Source organism: Solea senegalensis, linkage group LG19, assembly GCF_019176455.1.
Source record: "Solea senegalensis isolate Sse05_10M linkage group LG19, IFAPA_SoseM_1, whole genome shotgun sequence".
Classification (NCBI taxonomy): domain Eukaryota; kingdom Metazoa; phylum Chordata; class Actinopteri; order Pleuronectiformes; family Soleidae; genus Solea; species Solea senegalensis.
Window position 1 is genome coordinate 4,785,146 of NC_058038.1, and position 5,869 is coordinate 4,791,014.

At 45.8% G+C, this 5,869-nt stretch overlaps 1 long non-coding RNA gene across 1 annotated transcript; it reads left to right on the plus strand.

Moving 5' to 3' along the window:
* Window positions 1–2,225: 2,225 nt before the first annotated feature.
* LOC122785566 lies at window positions 2,226–4,216 on the plus strand. Its single transcript, XR_006362299.1, has 2 exons — window positions 2,226–3,440; window positions 3,517–4,216. It is a non-coding gene; the product is annotated as an uncharacterized LOC122785566 (long non-coding RNA).
* Window positions 4,217–5,869: the final 1,653 nt, after the last annotated feature.

The following is a 5,869-nucleotide window of genomic DNA, read 5'->3' on the forward strand; positions in this document are numbered from 1 at the left end:
AGGGCTTTCAAACGCTGACATCACAAAGTACACATTTGAACTTACCAATGGAGGCAGCAGTGGATACAAACTCTGCTTTGCAGTCATGGACTTTGGTGCTGGGAGTGACTTTAAGACTCAGAGAGAACTTCTTTATCTTTATAGTGTTAGAACTACAACGTGGATGAAATGTGGTGCCCCATATTTTTTCAATGTTTTTGAAGTGAGAAGATGAATCAAAAGCTATTAATCAAAGAATAGAGGAGCCTTTAGCGATGATGACTTACTGTGCTTTTGCTTGATCTCTTCAGGGTACTTTGTGTGTGTGTGTGCGTTGAGTAGAAATTGAGGTTATAGCCCCGCTGTTGGCCCTCAACAGTGGGGTTGTGAGAGAGGGGTTTCATTCCCAAAGGGTCCCAATTCCCCTTTCCCTTCTCTGTGTACGAGAATGAACATAAATCACAGCCACGTCCAGCTTCGACTCGCTGTTTCCCTCGCTGCGTTGGGCTCGGCGGTGTTGCACATCACACGCGCCTCTTGCAACATTTATGAAAGTTGAGTCACAGCAGAAGTGACGCTTTTGTGGTGCGGCGCAAGAGTGCCGAACGCGCCGTTTGTTCCGACTACAGTCACGCTCTGAAGAACGCAGACACACTCGCACCCCTCCTCCTCCTCTACTCCCGGACTTTAAGGGCCAAAAACAACTCGACATGTTCCTCTCTTGGGCTTCATTAGACGGAGGAAAAAAACACAAAAGATAAATAAATGAGCTAACCCCAAAATTGTTGTGCTTGCGTGGGAGAGTTCAAAATGCCCCCAAAAATAGTCTTTCATGAGTCCATAGGAATGAGAGCCTGCATCGCTTCACCATACAAGGTCCTGTTCTCTGCACCCGATTCCCCGCCCGAAATCCCTCCACCACGTTTTTCTATGTGCTCTGTGGAGGTTTACCTGGTTGTGGGCAAACGACGAACGCACACACGGCCACATTGCAGGATCTCCCTTTGCTTTTGGGATAGTGAGGGTTTTTGAAGTGTTACTTAAGCCCAGTAGACAGGTTACATAGCACGCAATTTATAAAGCCTTGCTTTCCTGTAAATCGGGATTATATAGAAAGAGTGTTGGTTCCCTCACAGACCCAACAACAAAAATTGTTGGTGGGTTCACCTTTCGGCGTCTTTCCTTCCTGGCAGCGTGAACAACAACAAAAAAACAGCAAACAAAAGAAAGTGCCGCAGAGATCAGTAACATGGTCACGGTGGTTGCAGTTTCATACAAACAACAATCTCAGATTGAAGCTTGAACCACATTGACGTGCCTTTATAAGGCGCAGACTCAGCCGCTAGACCGCCAAAATAAAGCAGTGGTTCATGACTCCATTGATTGGTGATCCAGTCAAAGTCTCTGTGAAATCACTTGACTCGTGAGTGCACTGCTCATCAAATCTAGCTGTTAGTGTCTAGCTTGACCGGCACTGGAATGTTACTGACGGTTTTTATTGGGCTGTCTTTTATGGGGCGACAACGCAGTTCTCTTATCTCCGTTTCAACTCTACAGTATGCATCACACTGACACACACCCACATCAAAACAGTGTGTATCTGCGCTCAATATGTCCTGAGTTTCTCTGGTGGTGGAAGTGGCTCCTGACAGACTGGAAGCATGTCCCTGTTTATGCACACACACACACACACACACACACACACACAGCGAGCCACAGTGTGAGACACAGTGTGAGACGCACAGTTTGGCACGGGCTTCAGTCTCTTGACAAAGGAAGTTCATCTTGATGAAGTCATGTGATCCTGCAGGAGCAGACGAGACGTGCCAGACCTTCAGACGATAGAATGACTCATCGACACAAACAAACAAGTGCACGCTGATCAAGTCCAGACACCCTTGATTTCATCACCTCGGTCTACGGTGCCGCCCCACCCTACCTCTCTTAGGGTCTTTCCTTACTTCTGTATGAGATTTGTGTCCATAACGTTTTTATGCCACTGCAGGCATAAAGGTCTAATGTTTTCAGGTTGTCCGTCTGTCCCTTGAGTCCCTGTTCTTGAGATATCGTTCACAACAATGAGCAGAGCAATCTCACTCCAACTCTAACCCCGAAAACCTAAAGGGGAAACTTTAGAATTTGGCACAAACGTTCGCTTGGACCCAAGGATGATGTGACTTGATTTTGCGGGTCAAAGGTCAAAAGTAAAGGGTGGCTGTGACCTCACAAACCAAGCTGATCCGTTGCGAATGCTTTATCTCGACAGCGCCTCGAGAGAGCGCTTTTAAATTTGGCAGAAATGTTTCACTGTGACCCAAGGATGAACTGACTTGATTTTGATAGTCAGAGTTCAAACGTCAACTCATAAACTTAATCCTAACTTTTGTAAATGCTCTATCTCAAGAACACCTCAAGAGAAGTCATTTAAACACGGCAGAATTCTTGTTTGTAACATTTTTTTGAACAAACTGAATCTGATCATTTAAAGGGAGGCTTTCTTCCAAGTGATTCCACAAGTCCACGTGTATACTGTATGTGGCCTTCAGTGTGTTCTCTTCTATCTTACAAACCTCCTGAGAGAAACCATTTACATTGGGGCGCAAATGTTCCCTTGGAGTCATGGATGAAGTGTTTTTAAAGATCAAATGTCGTGCACAAATCCCTGAAAACTGTTGTTGGGTGGAAGCAAACAACCTCTGGGCATTCTTGGTTTTTGTACACTGTGCTTGAAGATTTGCTTCTGAGCCAACTGTACCAGAGTGACACAAAGAGTTTCCAGTTATACCCAAATGAAATGCTCATTTGGCTGAAGGAGAATCTGTAGGGAGTCAGTCCGGATAATCCTGCGTTTCTAGGTCCGCTGACCTCCACACATTTAGCAGCGTTGGCACGTAGCTGGAGCTGTCAGCCCCGGCATCTCTGGGGAGATCTGTGTTTAATTAGAGAAAGAGGACCTGGCCAGATATTCAGAGGGAGACAGAGGCAGTGGAGGGAAAATGAAGCCTGTTATTTTTTTTTCGTCCGTGTGATTGAGCGCCAAGCGGACCTGCGTCGCTCTTCTGGACGAGAAGGCTGGACGTCGTCTCGATATGCGACACATGTGACACGCGGACACATTTTTTGGAGCCTTTTCGTGGCTCTGTGTGGGGAAAGAGTTGTGCAAGTGGTTGTACGTCTCAGTCAGTGGGTGTGAGAGAGGGGAGGGCCGAGGGGGAGGCGGCTGTTACCGTGAAACAGAACAGTTCAAACTCCATGTTTGCCTTCAGATCACTCAGCTACAGGCCTGAAAGGCTGGGCTGTTGTTTTTGCCCGACGCTGAGCGTAATCCATCACACTATATTGCGCCCAGTCATGGAGAGTTTCGTGTCACAAGACCGAACAACTCATCCCCACGGATGGTTTCAGTGTAAAAAAAAACGTTCTTTCGCTCTCAGTTTGTGTGTCCGGACTTGTGCGAGGAGGTGTGTGCAGCCGGTAAGTCGGAGGATGAAAGTGACAGGTAACTGATTTCTGACAAGTTTTTCTGGTTCTTCTCAGTGACTGGGACAAGTCAAGCTGAGGCCTGCCCTCTCCCCTCCAGCCTGGGAACCAGCGCAGCCGATGCCTCCTCGCCTAAGTGCCTGGCTGCTCTTGCTCAGAGCAGTTCCCATCCTACTCATCTGTTTATTATTTTCCTGTGAGGGCTTGTGTTGTAAGAGGAGAAAGGAGGGGAGGAGGATGTATAAAGGTCAAAATGGAAGGGAATATTATCCCATGTTTCATTGACAGTGGCGCTTGAGACTGGGATGATATTTAAAGCCATAAATAAACATACAGTGTTTGTGAAAAGAACCTGTGAAACCCTCAATCTCTGTGGCAGATAGTGATTGTGTTACGTTGCTAAGCTTGGATTTGGTTTTGCCGGTGCCTGTGCTGCTCCACAGGTGTGCTTCATGTCAAGAAGAGATTCCATCCCTCATCAAGATGCAGAAAAGAAAGCTACAAAAGACACGAGAAACCCGGACATGTAAAGTCAGAAATTTACTCTACATTTATTTCATTGTTTATTGTGTTGGTTAAAATGGCAACTTTTTGTGAATTCTGTCTCCATGAGATGCTATTTATGTTTCCTGTATAAATTGCTTCTGGGCTTCTCATTGACGAGGGTCAGTTGTGTAAGAAGATGCTGAAGATCCTCTACAATTGAGCTGTTCTCTCTTGTTCAAGTACAATTTAATAAAACTAAACCTTTAATGCACATTGTTCTCTGTCATATATATACCAGCCAACTGTGCAATTTTGGTGTCTTTTTTGCCACAATTTCAGTTTCTGTGTGGTATTTTGTGGCGGGAGTCAGCTCCATTGTTCCTCAGTCTTTGGTCATGAACGTCATCATCCCAATCTGTTTTCTTGGACACCTACGCTGTATTGTGTACGTCAGGCGTGTGTGTGTGTGTGTGTGTGTGTGTGTGTGTGACCAGGATGTGTAATCTAAAGTCTGTGGATGTGGAACCATGAAAGCACGGCGTGAGCTTCTTGTAGATTAGAGGGCACCTCATATGATCTACACACTGGATATCTTAAGCCTAAGAATGTCCTCGCTCATACCAAGTCCTCCTCGGTCCACGACCTTCGACAGGGTGTGGAACTAGTCCATTGTTACAAACACACATAAACCCTTTGTGTTTTGGTCGACTGAGAGTAAGAAGAATTGTTTCAGTGCTTATTCGCTAGTCTTTTTTTTTTCTAGCGCTGCCCTCAGGGTTCTTCAGCTTGGAGCTGGGTTTTGTGTGCTGCAGCGAGTAGGCAGTGGGTACATCTGACCTCTGACCCTCCCACAGCCTCAGGAGGAAAGAGCGTTTTTCTTTTTCACTGGGAAAGGGAATAACACACATCTCTTACTTGGTCCCACACAGTCCTCTCAAAGTCACATTCCATGGGATGCGTTTCCCACCATTTACCCAAACACATCACTCCGTTCATTCCAGGCCAAAATCTAAGTGGGCGATCACATGAGTGGGGTCCTGCCCAGTACTCATGGCAGACCTGACCTGAGGCAAATGCCACAGTTAGGCCATTCTCCACAGGTCAGGGGAAAAATGAAGAGGGCTTGGACTGAGAGAACACTTTGGTTTCTGTGATGTGGAAAATATTCTTTTACCTTCAAGTGTGTTTATCACAATATGTACACTGATTCATTACTGTGAAATCAATGAAACAGTTACCTGGTCATTGAACACCAGTTTCACACCAATCAGGGCTGCGTCAAGAGATTTAGCGGGCCCCAGGCAAAAAGGGGGGTAAGGGGGCCCTCACACTGAACAACACAACTGTGGCAAGTGGCATTAAGCCTAGTTAGGAGCTTTCCAGCAATGGTTTCAGTCTTCTGTACAGCGTCAACCATGAGATTTCAGAGTGTCCTCACAATGTCAAATAAATTGCTGTTTCAAATTACAAAAATGACTTCTGCACACTGGATGTTTCTTTTCCTGCAACAAAAACAAACAGACAAACCAAAAAAACTGAGAATCCTAATTTATTATAATTCATTAATCCCCATAACCATATACAGTACGTTCGTCATTGGGCCAAACCTATTCCAGGAACAGTTGGCAGCCACTGCAAAGTGTAACGGGACCAATTCCAATTTTGTGGCCAGTGGCAGTTCAGGGCAATGGCAGCAAAGAACGTATGACCTAATGTGTGTGTGTGTGTGTGTTTTTTTAACGGTGGTTGGAAACTGGAGCACACAGAGGAAACTGAGAACATATGGAAATCATGGATGCTTCACACAGTTTGGGTTCAGCCCTGGACCTACACACACACACACACACACACACATACATAGATAAATGCTATGGCTTATCACTTCATGTAGCAGCACCACACCACGTCACGTCTCTCACACTGT